Consider the following 13,505-nt stretch of genomic DNA (forward strand, 5'->3'; position numbering starts at 1 on the left):
CCCCATTAATATTATTTTTTGATCGACATATTCCATTAATTTTTCTTCTAGTTTCTTAAAGAATTCGTTTTTACTACCATTCGGAGCGTATATCCCCACTAACAGTATTTTTTCCCCTTGCCAGTTGATGTTGACCGCTATCATCCTCCCCTCCTCATCTTTAAACATTGTCTTAGCTTCTATCTTGTTACTGATGTACAATACTACACCTCTTTTTTTAACCCTATCCAGGGTTTCATATTCATTTCCCAAACGTTTATTAATTATCACTTTTCTATGCTTTCTGGCCACATGTGTCTCCTGGAGGCAGATAACATCCAGGTTTTTCCTTTTCAAACATTGTTCTATTTTATTTCTCTTTTTTTTGTCATTCATTCCGTTAACATTCCAATTCCAGATTTTTAACCCCATAGCCCGTGTACTAACCTTTTGTTATTTTTGAGATTTTCTTGCCTATTGTGTATTTTCTAAATCCTCTATTTCCTCTTCTTTTTCTTCTTCCTCCTCCGACCCACCCTCCCCCCCCTCCCCCTCCTCCGACAATCTTAGTTCTCCTGGTGAGGCTCTCTCCTCTCTTCCTATCTCTTGTGTTTCCGCTTTAAATTCCTTGTATTTCCTGAGGAATTTCCCAGTTTCTTCAGAGTTTGTCAGCTTATGCTTTTTACCTCTGTATGTAAATGATATCCCTTCCGGGAATTCCCACCTAAACTCAACCTTATTTTTCCTCAATGTTTGCACCAAAGGTTTATAAACATCTCTCTTTTTAAGCAATCTTATCGGGACATCTTTGAAAATGATTATATAATTTCCATCTATATTCAATCTTCTTTCTCTGTTCCTTTGGAGGATCCTGTCCCTCATTACTTTGTTTTCGAATGTAATTAGACAGTCACCCGGGAATTTCTTTGCTTTTGTTGTGTTAGCACGCATTCTAAATGCGTTTAAAATACTGTTGGCCATTTCTTCTACAGGCACGCCCATCCATTCCGCTAACTCCTTTATTAACTTTTCTTTAATATTCTCATTCTGTATCTCTGGAACTGCTCTCAGCCTCAGATTTACCTCCCTCTGCCTCAGTTCATTCATTGCTATAATGTCTTTTATCTCTTCCTGTGTCTTACATATTTCCATCACATCTGATTTGATCTTTTCCTTATCTCTTCTGACCTCTCTTATTTCTACCTTTGTCCTTTTCAAACCTTCTTCTGTGAGCTGCGTTCTCCTGGATATTTCTTTTATCTGGCCCCTGATTTCATTCACAGTTTCCTCCATTTTTTTATCTAGTTTCCCAATTCTGTTGTCCACCGATTCTAACTTATGTTCAACGTTTGCTTGACTTTGTTTAATCTCTGCAAACATCTTTAGAATATCTGTCTTGAAATCTATCTCCTGTTTAGAGCCTCTCCTTTCTCCTGGTGTACCCCCATTCATTCCTTTCTTTCCTGTATGAGACATCTTGTATTATATGTAGTCCCTTTCCCCACCTTCCCTTTCCTCCCACGTTTGTCCTTCTTAATCCCTCCTGCGATTTCCTTACACTCACTTTCTTCCCTTACATTCACTTTTTTCCCTTAATATAGTTTCCTTATTATACTTTCTCTCTCACCCAATACTTGCTTTTTCTAAGATCGGATCAGTATCAGTATCTTTTGAATCTATAAACAGTAAGTTGTGAACAATAAGCTATAAACTCTTATGTAACAGTCCAAAGCAGTGAGATTAAGTCCTAGCAAGTTCATACAGTTCTTGCGTTCCAATCGTGGTCTTATTTATCGATCAATACCTGTTTATAGTACAACAAAAAAGGGTCCTTTGGGTGTATGATGCTCCCAGCAGCAGGCTGCAGTTTCCAGAAACCGATGTTTCTTCTCTAGTTCTCCAGCTGCTTAATCCATAGGTTAGTTCTCCAGTTGCTTAGTCCATATGTTACGTGAACCTCAGTAGGTTTAACCAAAAAAGGGGAGGGGATTAGGTAGGGAAAGATGAGAACACGGCGGGTATCCAATGGAGGAGGGGGGTAGGAGGAGCGCCGGAAGAAGGGAGGAGGGAGGTTTAAACACAACTCATATTCTCCATTTTGTCCTCAAAAGCTCTCCAAATTAACCCCCACTTCTGTCCCAAGCCTGCATCAACTCCTACCAGTTCTTCAAAAATGTCCTCACACTTCACGTTTCCAACTCCTGTTTCTATATGCAGTTCCCAATATAGAATATAGTTCTCTATGGAGCGCAGACACTTAGTCTCGTTGTTTCCCCTTTCCTCCGCACAAACGCTGCGCTCCGGTTTTCAAATGGCGGCGAGGCTTCTCTTCCAATTTTCTCTCTAGCCCAATCTCGCTTCCAAAAGAAGCCTCTCTCTCTTTGCAGCCTCCAGCAGCCTCCTGATCGCCAGTAATCAGGAACTTCCACTCTCCCTCTCGCCTAGACTCTTCCAGTTCCTTTCCTTCCCCCTCTAAAATTCCTTTCTTCCCCTTCTCCTTTTGTAACAGCGTTGTTTTCACAAGGGGGGGGGAAAGCCGAAAGAGAACTATGTTACCGCCCGGGCAAGTCACTCACTTTCTTTTGTACCGCGTTCCTGCCGTGTCTTAGTTGGTTCCGGCCATCTGCTGAACTCTGTTCGTATCTCTTTGTTGCTCCGAGATTTCTTTGTTTCTCCTCTTAGCCACAAAGTTACAAGTATCGGAGTTCTTTTTTTTTTGAAAACAAACCGCTCTCCTGCAAGCGCAGGGCTTCGCTATCTGAAGGTAGGAAAATGGCTCCCCTAGACCCGTTGAATCTTTCCGCTACTCTCGTCGCCTCTCTCGGGGTTACCTGGTAGCCGGTTTGATCCTTTTTCGGTCACGCCGGGAACTGGACTCTTTGAACACCCTTCCAAAGAGTTTAGGGGGTCTCCGCGCCCTGGAGTCGCCCCAATCCTTCAGAATAGCTCGGGCTTCACCTCGCGGTGCAAGCCCTTGCTTGCGCTGGGATCGCGGCTCGCCGGAAGTCTCAGTGGGGTTCAAAAAAAAAAAATAAAAAAATTTCAGTTTATCTCCTTCTTGTTACAAAATATCCCAATACTTTGGCCACTTGGCCTCCATATTGAGTTTTTTCACCGCTTTAGCCTCCAAAGGTGACAACCATCTAGGAGTTTTGTTTTCCAACAAATCCTTATATCTAGTCCAAACATTATATAGTGCTTTTCTGACAATATGATTTTTAAAGGCCTTATGCACTTTAGCTTTATCATACCATAAATATGCATGCCATCCAAATACATTATTAAAACCTTCTAAATCCAAGATATCTGTATTCTCGAGGAGCATTCACTCTTTCATCCAGCAGAACGCTGCTGCTTCATAGTACAGTTTTAAGTCCGGCAGGGCAAATCCCCCTCTTTCCTTTGCATCCGTTAATATCTTAAATTTTATTCTGGGCTTTTTGCCCTGCCAGACAAATTTCGAAATATCCTTCTGCCACCTCTTGAAACAGTCCATCCTGTCAAGAATTTGCAATGTTTGAAATAAAAATAACATTCTAGGCAATACATTCATCTTTATAGCTGCAATTTGGCGCAACATTGAAAGCTTCAAATTTGACCATGTTTCCATATCCTTTTAAAACTTCTGACCAACATTTCTCATAATTGTCTTTAAATAAATTCAAATTCTTAGATGTCATATGAACCCCTAAATATTTCACCTTCTTAACCACCGTCAAACCTGTTTCATTCTGGAACTTCTCCCTTTCCATGACTGATAATTTTTTTCCCCAAAACCTTAGTCTTTTGTTTGTTCAGTTTAAATCCAGCCACTTGACCAAATTCTTGAATTAATTCTAAAACCCTTTTTGTACTAGTGTCTGGCTCTTGTAAGGTAAGCACTAAGTCATCTGCAAATGCCCTAAACTTGTACTGTTTGGCTCCGACCTGTACCCCTTTAACCAGCTGGTCACCTCTAATCATATTTAGCCACACCTCCAAGACAGATATAAAGAGTAATGGGGAGATTGGGCACCCCTGTCGTGTCCCTTTTTCTATTTTAAATTCTTCAGTTATCGCATTATTTACAATCAGCTTTGCTTTTTGTTCTGAGTATATTGCACCCATACCATTCTCGAAACCTTGGCCTACCCCCATCGCATGAAGATTCTTTTTCATAAAGCTCCAAGAAATATTGTCAAAGGCTTTCTCCGCGTCCACAAATATCAAAACTGCTTTAGTGATTATGTTCACCTCTAATAGTTCCAAAATGTCTATTATGTTCCTCACATTATCTGACAAATGTCTTTTTGGGAGAAAGCCTGCTTGGTCCATATGAATCTCTTCCATCAGCACTCTTTTTAATCTTTTTGCCAAAATGTCTGCAAAAATTTTGTAATCCACATTAAGTAATGATATAGGGCGGTAGTTCTTAAGTTGAGTCTTTTCAGTCTCTGTCTTTGGTATGAGTGTAATGTACGCTTCTTTCCACGATTCTGGTGCCCTTTTCCCCTCCAAAATCTCATTGCAGACTTCCTTTAACGGTTGCACTAACCACTCCTTCAAAGCTTTGTAGTATCTGGAAGTCAGCCCATCTGGTCCTGGAGATTTGCCCAGCTGCATGTTTTGGATGGCACCCTCTATCTCTTGTTCTGTTATTTTCTGGTTTAGATCCACTTTGCTTTGATAAGAGATTTTTTGTAATCCATATTGCTTGAAAAACTCGTCTATATCTTCTTCCTTCCGCGGCCCTTGTGAATATAATTTTTTAAAATAGCTCAGAAAGCAATTCCTGATCTCATTAGGTTTATATATATTCTTTCCATCAACTTCTAGGCTTGTAACCGTATTTAATTTCTGTCTTTTCTTCATTTGCCAGGCCAGAAGTTTGCCACATTTGTCTGCAGATTCGAATGTCTTTTGTCTCATTTGTTTAATCTTCCATTCAATCTCTTGGTTCGTCATTTCCATGTATTGTGTCTGATATAACTTGATCTCTCTCAGGATCTCCTGGGACTTTGGTTTGGATCTCAATTTCTTCTCTCCTTCTTTTATCTTTTCCAAAATCTTATCCTTCTTTTCATTTTGTTTTCTCTTCTTTATTGAATTTTGTTGTATTAAGAATCCTCGCATCACAGCTTTACTTGCATCCCAGATTACTCTTTTTTCCACATCTGTTTTTAGATTTATTTCAAAATAGTCCTTTAGGGTTTTTGGGGCCTTTTTGTGGATCTCCTCATCTCGAAATAGGGTGTCATTCATCCTCCATCTAAATGAACCAGCTGTTGTAAGTTTCATCTCCATCTTAATGGCGTTATGGTCGGAGCAAGTCTTTGGGCAGATTTCCACTTTCTTAATCTTTGGAGCCATCCCACTAGTAATCCAAATTTGGTCAATTCTAGTCCAGGTCATCATAGCTTCAGAGAAGAAAGTTCCCTCTCTCGAGAGAGAGGGTTCCTTGTCCTCCAAATATCAATCAAATCCATATTTTCAGTCATTTCAAAAAAAGTCTTTGGTAATCTCCCATCTTTGGAAATTATCTGTCTTTGTGCTTTGTCCATATTCGTAGATACTACTCCATTCATGTCTCCCATCATAATTAGGTTGTAATCCAAATAGTCCAATAATGTCTCATGCAACTTCTTAAAAAATTCTGACTTCCCTTCATTAGGTGCGTAAATCCCTAATATCAAAAAATTTTCACCTTGAACTTGGATTTCAACTGCCAAATATCTCCCTTGTTCATCTTTAAACATAAATTTCAGGGGAAGTTTTTCCTTTGCATAGATTACCACTCCTCTTTTTTTTACTTTATCTGATGAAATAAATTCTTGGCCTAATCTCTTGTTGATGAGTAGCTTCCTGTGCAATCTTGTCACACGAGTTTCCTGTAAACAAATCAAGTCCAAATGTTCCTTTTTCAATAGGTGAAATACATTTCTTCTCTTACGAGGGAGGTTCAAACCGTTACAATTCCAGCTTAAAAGTTGCAGAGCCATATTGAAACTATTTGCCTCCTGTCGCTCCGAGTAGCTCTTCTTCTGTCGGTAGTTTAAGTCCAAACGACAAATTTAAGATGTCTGTTACTTCTTTTGTCTCTGATGTTGGTTCCACTCCCACTGTTCCTTTCAGAAGGTCTTCCCTGTAGTCTTTCAAGAATTGGTCTCGGTCTTGAACTGATCTTATCCTGATTTTCCTACCTTTAAATTTAAAAGATAGGCCTTGAGGGAATTCCCACCTGAAGGGTATTTCGTTCTTCTTCAGCAGACCCACTAGTTCTTTATATAGTGTTCTTGCATCCAGAATCTCTTTTGGTATATCCTTAAAAATATCCACAAAAGAATTCTCAATCTCAAGGGTTCTTTGATAATGCAAATTCAATATTTTGTCTCTTAAAGTTATCAGGCAATCCCTTGGCTTTTTCCTGCCTTGCGCTCTGCCCAGTCTGAAGGCAGTCACTATCTTAATTTCTTCCTTCTCCAACTCCTCTTGCCAAAAATCCGAAAATTCTTTTGAAAGGAAGTCCACCAAGTTATCTCCTTCACTTTCAGGAACTGCTCTCAATCTTAAATTCCTTTCCTTCCTCTGCAGATCGAGCATGGACAGGGCTAATGTATGATCTTCTAGTTTTTTGCAAACTGGCTCTATTTTTTCCTGTGTAGCATCTGCAGAGACTTTGGCCTCCTCAGCAGAGACCTTAGCTTCTTCTGCAATTTTACGTATGTTGGCAGAGTCCTCTAATATTTTATTAATAGATTCTGTATTAGACGTCACTCTTTTCCCTAATTCATTCACGCTTTGTGTGTTCTGATCAAGTTTTATTGAGAGTTCTGTCAACTTTTTGCTATTTTCCAATCCCTGCTTTGTCAGAGATTCCAAAGACTCATTTATCTTGACTAAAGCTTGTGTTACAGCATCTGATGTCATTGTTGTTTTTGTCTGGCCAGTTGCAGCTGGTGCCGTAGGGATGCCTGAAGCTGAAACTCTACGCTGTTGTAAAGATTTTGTCTTGTATGGTCTTCCAGATCTAGTTGTTGTCTCTTCTGGTACGCCGCTCATTGCCTAGCCAAGGTCACTCTCACGCCTGGGTTGTTTTTAAAAGGAAATTTCCACTGCCTTAATAGTTACAGTCCAAATTGCAGCAATTACCAGAATGTCCTCTAGGGGAAAAAAGTTTCCAAAACTTCTGAAACAAAATGTCTTATAGTCAATCCCCTAGGGTTTTCCAATAGTCAATTGCAACAGTTTCCTGTATTTCCAGAGATTAACAAAACAGTAATTTTGTAACTCTCCTGAGCCCAATAACTTTAAAACAAAGTAGCTTTCCAAGTAGCCATTTAACTCACTTACAGTTCTCTTCCGGCATCCTCACTTAGACAGTCCGTTTCAGGAGCATTTGACACAGCGGTAAAAGTTTTTTAAACTCCTTTTCCAGCAGGTTTAAATCAGAAATTCAGCCCCCTTCTGCTCCTGCCAGCCAAAAGGGGGAATTTTCAAAGCCAATGTCTAGTTCGCTTAGTTCTTTAAGATCTTTCAAAGGTTGCAGCTTTTAACTTTCTTTGCTGTATACTTTTGCAGTCCGGGAAAGGCTGACTTCCTTGCTTTAAAGCCAATCCCGTTTTCAGCCAAAATTCTTTAAAGTAATTGTAAATCCCAAATTAGTTTCAGTCCTACTCACAGGTTTTAATTTGTAATCCAGATTTCAGGAAGGAATCGGCGCTCTCCGGCTATGGCGATGCGGCTTCGCTTCACGAGCTGGGTGACGACTCTCAGCACCGCGCTTCACCCCCGCTGCCGTTCCGGAGCCTTTAAGAAGGCTCCTTTGCGATTTCGGGGGGGCGCAATGGTGCCCACCGAGTCTCCTTGTTTACAGGCTTCAGCGCCTGTAATTTTTAAGGGTCCCCGCTTCGCCGTAGCGACAGGACCCGAACTCGAAAAGCAGACCCCCTCCAGAGCTCGGAGGGAAATCCGCCATTAACCGATGGCGCCGACTGGAAGTCAACTTTGCTTTATTTTCAGTTCAATGTTGAGAGATTACAAACATGCATCTTGCCTCTGCGGGAGCAGAGAAGCAACCATCCTTCTCCTCGGAACAAAGAACACCGAGAGAAACAGTGAAAAACAGGAAACCAGTGTACGTCACATCCAGTCTCCCATTCCCGTGGGAAACCCAACAGTACTCTGACTGTGGAATGCAAAACATTGTCCTGTGACTAGCACTTCGCTGCACAGTGAAGAAAGCAGAAACCAACATCCGGGGGGCGTTGCCTTGTCCGAAACCTAGGGAGGTAAGGGCCTCCGGCACGCCCCCGAGCGGTGACACCCGTGGGATCCTAGTTGGCGTACTCCAACAGGACCCCCCCCCCACGGCTTGTGGTTAACCCTTCCCAGTCTCCATGCCGGGTAGTCGATAGGAGCCAATGCCTAAGGCCAATACCTTCCAATTCTGTAATCAATAAAGTTGTGGCCTTTTTATGCCCATTAACCTTAAATAATGTGTCCCGTGTCTTTATTTCACTTGGGGGAGGGGACTTGCCACGCAATAGAATTCCCATCAGCCCCAGCATCATATGGCCATGCTGACAGGGGCAGATGAGAGCTGCAGTCGAAAACATCTGGAGGGCACCAGTTGTGGTGGGAGGATGCTACTGTTCACAGAAGACCTTCCCATTAGGAAGCACCATAGCTCCGTGACCGAGTATCTGCATTGCAAACAGAAGCTCCCAGGTTCAATGCCCAGCATCTCCAGGTAGGGTTGGGAGAGAATCTTGCCTGGAACCTTAGAGCAGGGGTCCCCAAACTACAGCCCGCAGGCTGGATGTGTCCCGCCACGGTCCTGGATCCAGCCTGCCCGAGGTCAGGAGAGGAAGATGCCCAGAGTTGCTGGAGGGCGGATGCCTGCAGGGAAGCTCGCCAGCCTCGGCCGCAGGTTTGGCTTTCCTTCCGCTGTGCATGGGGGCATGAAAGGCCTGCACATAGACTGGGCCATGGGAGTGAGGGAGATCCATGTGTAGGCTGGGTTGTAGGGATGAACATTGGTGATATTGACCATCTCATTAGCCAAAAGCAGGCCCACACTTCCCATTGAAATACTTATAATCTCCCTTGGCCAATAAAGCGAGATGAGCGCCACAACCCCAGAGTTGGCCACGACTGGACCTAATGGTCAGGGGTCCCTTTACCTTTACCTATTCACCAAACTAAATGTTTTTCCTTCTGCAGTGTTGGATGGCAGATTGAGAGGAGTTCCCTACCAGGACAGACTTTGCTCGTGTGACCAAGACATCGATTCTATAGAACATATTTTGCTGCACTGTGCGAAATACGAGCACGCCAGGGCTGAACTGATATTACCCTTGCTGGTACCTTTCCCGGGAAAATCAGAGGTTCACTATGTCAGGTTCCTATTGGAAGACTGGACAAACACTAGAACATTAGCAGTGGCAAAGTTTTTATCAGTGGTTGCAAGAACCAATGATCCCTATCTTTAAGTCTGAACAAAATGCTTGTTTAACCTGGTGGTAGGCTGTCTGAATTGTGTACAGTGGACGCTCGGGTTGCACACGTGATCCATGTGGGATGCACGTTCGCAACCCACAGTGGCTCGTCTGCACACACGCGGGTTACAATTTGGCGCTTCTGCGCACGCACAACTGCCGAAACTCGGAAGTAACCTGTTCCGGTACTTCCGGGTTTCGGCGGGTCTGTAACCCAAAAAAATGCAACCTGAAGCATCTGTAACCCGAGGTATGACTGTATTGTTTTGTAATGATTTGTTGGGTCTCTGGACCGTAATAAAGACTGATGATGATTTACTCGAACCTACTTTTCAAAAATTAGATACTGCTTCTTATAATGCCAAAATCAACATCTTGACATAATAAATTAAAATGTAGCTTTCCAGTTGACCACCAAGTCCAGTATGTACAAAACACAAGTCCTATATTGTCAGCACCATAGTACATTCTTTTCTAATTTCTTCATCTTCTCTTGTATTTTGTTGTCTGTCCTATTGCTTAGAAGAGTGGCGTGAAATAATCTTCTAAGTGTCTAATGAAGATGATTGGGTTGGCAAACAAAAGAACTTGGCACTGATGGAAACTGGCACAGGCAGACAAGACAAGGATTCCTGGATATTTCCCTGTTTCGCCCGAGGGGGCTTCATCAGCTGTGCATGGTTCTAAATCATATAAACATAGACACTTTGTAATATAATAGCTACACAAATTCCAAACTAACAAACAAAGATATTAAAAAATGTACATATATATAATAGCTACATGAAGCTTATTCGTAACGGATTCTCAGTCGTGGTGACCCAATAGGCAACAAGTGCAGATAATTCATGTTAATTCACTCTTAAAGGAACATTGTTCAATGACATACTACAAACAGTAAATTGTTACAACAGGCATACTATATGGTCATAAAGGTTTTCCCAATATATAACTAAAGAAAACAACTATAATCTAATTCAGTGTTTAACCATAAAGGATGAAGCATATTCCATAGGAAAACAAACCTACTTTCTTTCTGCTGTAGAACCTTCCTTGCTTGATCTAGAGGCCCCTGGTAAGCCTAAAGAACAAAAAATGTTAGATCATCTTCAGTATGTGATTCCTGAATGAAGTGCTGTACCAAAGGTGCATCTACGTTTTTGTTTCTGATCCTACTGCGATGCTCTGATAGGTCCTGATAGGTCTTATGCCCAACATACAGTAAGCCACAAGGGCACTTAATTATATAAACAACCTGTGCTGTGGCACACATGACTGTATGGTAAAGTTGAAGTCTTAACTATTCTTTTACTAGTAATGCAAACCTACATGTGGTGCAATGTCCACATTTGAAAAAAACCTGTTGTCAAGGTCTACTGTGTACATGTGTGTTTTAAGTCAGTGTGTACTAACATATCCCTAAGTGATCTAGTACGTCGTTTGGCGAGGCAGGGAAAGACTTCACAGCCAGGAATTTCTTTCAGAATATACCAATGGCGTCTTGTTATTTTTTCAATTTTGGCTGTCATATAGTTGTACTCAAAGGAAACATAAATCCTCCTATGACTCTTGTTGGTATCAGAGTGGGTTTTTATTTTTTATTTTTTTATAAGATATTTATTAAGATTTTCAGAAAAATTACAAAAGAAAAAGAAAAAAGAAAAATACAAAATAAAAATAGTTAAAAAACAGTTCAATCTTTCTATCACATATTTTTCATTTGCTTATTTCCCGGACCCCCTCACACCTTCCTTTTCTGTATTCCAGTTCCAATTGTTAATTCAGCAAATCCCTCCCCTCTTCATTCATCTTAATCTTCAATTTTTAAATATAACATTATTATTTTTTTACCTATTAATAACCATTTTCTCATATTCCCTTATAGCATTACAGCAAAAGACCACTTAATTTCTATCCACCATCATTCTAACATTCATTAATTTTACAGTGTTTCTGTAAATAGTCTTTAAACTTTTTCCAATCTTCTTCCACCAACTCTTCTCCCTGGTCTCGGATTCTGCCAGTCATTTCTGCCAGTTCCATATAGTCCATCACCTTCATCTGCCATTCTTCCAGGGTTGGTAGATCTTGTGTCTTCCAGTACTTTGCGATGAGTATTCTTGCTGCTGTTGTGGCGTACATAAAGAAAGTTCTATCCTTCTTTGGCACCAATTGGCTGACCATGCCCAGGAGAAAGGCCTCTGGTTTCTTCAGGAAGGTATATTTAAATACCTTTTTCATTTCATTATAAATCATCTCCCAGAAAGCCTTAATCCTTGGGCACGTCCACCAAAGGTGAAAAAATGTACCTTCAGTTTCTTTACATTTCCAACATTTATTATCGGGCAAATGATAGATTTTTGCAAGCTTGACTGGGGTCATGTACCACCTGTATATCATTTTCATAATATTCTCTCTTAGGGCATTATATGCCGTAAATTTCATACCTGTGGTCCACAACTGTTCCCAGTCAGCAAACATAATACTATGTCCAACATCTTGTGCCCATTTAATCATGGCAGATTTCACAGTTTCATCCTGAGTATTCCATCTCAACAGCAAGTTATACATCTTTGACAAAGTCTTAGTTTTAGGTTCTAACAGTTCTGTTTCTAATTTTGATTTTTCCACCTGGAAGCCAATTTTCTTATCCAAGTTATATGCCTCCATTATCTGATAGTAGTGAAGCCAGTCTCGCATTTTATCTTTTAATTTCTCAAAACTCTGCAATTTCAATTTATCTCCTTCTTGTTCCAAAATTTCCCAATATTTTGGCCATTTGACCTCCATATTAAGTTTTTTCTGAGCCCTCGCCTCCATTGGTGATAGCCACCTTGGGGGTTTGTTTTCAAGTAAGTCTTTATATCTTATCCAGACATTAAACAATGCTCTTCTGACAATATGGTTTTTAAATACTTTATGTGCTTTAACCTTGTGCCACCCAAAAACATTGTTAAAACCTTCTAGATCCAAAATGTCTGTGTTCTCAAGAAGCAGCCATTCTTTCAGCCAGCAAAATGCTGCTGACTCATAGTAAAGTTTAAGGTCTGGCAGGGCAAATCCACCTCTGTCCTTTGCATCAGTTAATATTTTAAATTTTATTCTGGGTTTCTTGCCCTGCCAGACAAATCTAGAAATGTCTCTCTGCCACTTCTTGAAACAGTCCATTTTGTCCAAAATTTGCAATGATTGAAACAAAAACAACATTCTTGGCAATACATTCATCTTAATAATAATAATAATAATAATAATAATAATAATAATAATAATAATAATAATAATAATAATAATAAATTTTATTTATATCCCGCCCTCCCCAGCCAAAGCTGGGCTCAGGGCGGCTAACAACAATCAAATAATCAATCAAATAATCACACAATCTAAAAATATTTCATTATAAAAATTAATTAAATCAAATTGATGGCAACCAATTAAGCAGAATTATGTGCAGGTTGCCAGAGGAGGGAGTCAGGCTGCGCTCTGACCAAAGGCCTGGCGGAACAACTCTGTCTTGCAGGCCCTGCGGAGAGATGTCAGGTCCCGCAGGGCCCTAGTCTCTTTTGACAGAGCATTCCACCAGTTTGGAGCTGCAGCCGAGAAGGCCCTGGCTCTAGTTGAGGCCAGCCTAAACTCTCTGAGGCCTGGGACCTTGAGGATGTTATTATTTGCAGACCGTAGGTTTCTCTGTGGGGCATACCAGGAGAGGCGGTCCCGTAGGTACAAGGGTCCTAGGCCGTATAGGGCTTTAAAGGTTAAAACCAGCACCTTAAACCTGATCCTGTACTCCACCGGGAGCCAGTGCAGCTGGTATAATACCGGATGAATGTGCTCTCGCAGCGAAGACCCCATAAGGAGTCTCGCCGCGGCATTCTGCACCCGCTGGAGTTTCTAGGTCAGTCTCAAGGGCAGCCCCACGTAGAGCGAGTTACAATAATCCAGTCTGGAGGTGACCGTCGCATGGATCACAGTGGCTAGGTCAGGACGAGAGAGATAAGGGGCAATTCGACCTAACAAAGAAAGCTTCAAGTTTGACCATATCTCTAAGTCCTT

This window comes from Podarcis bocagei (assembly GCF_964188305.1).
Source record: "Podarcis bocagei genome assembly, chromosome: W".
Lineage (NCBI taxonomy): Eukaryota > Metazoa > Chordata > Lepidosauria > Squamata > Lacertidae > Podarcis > Podarcis bocagei.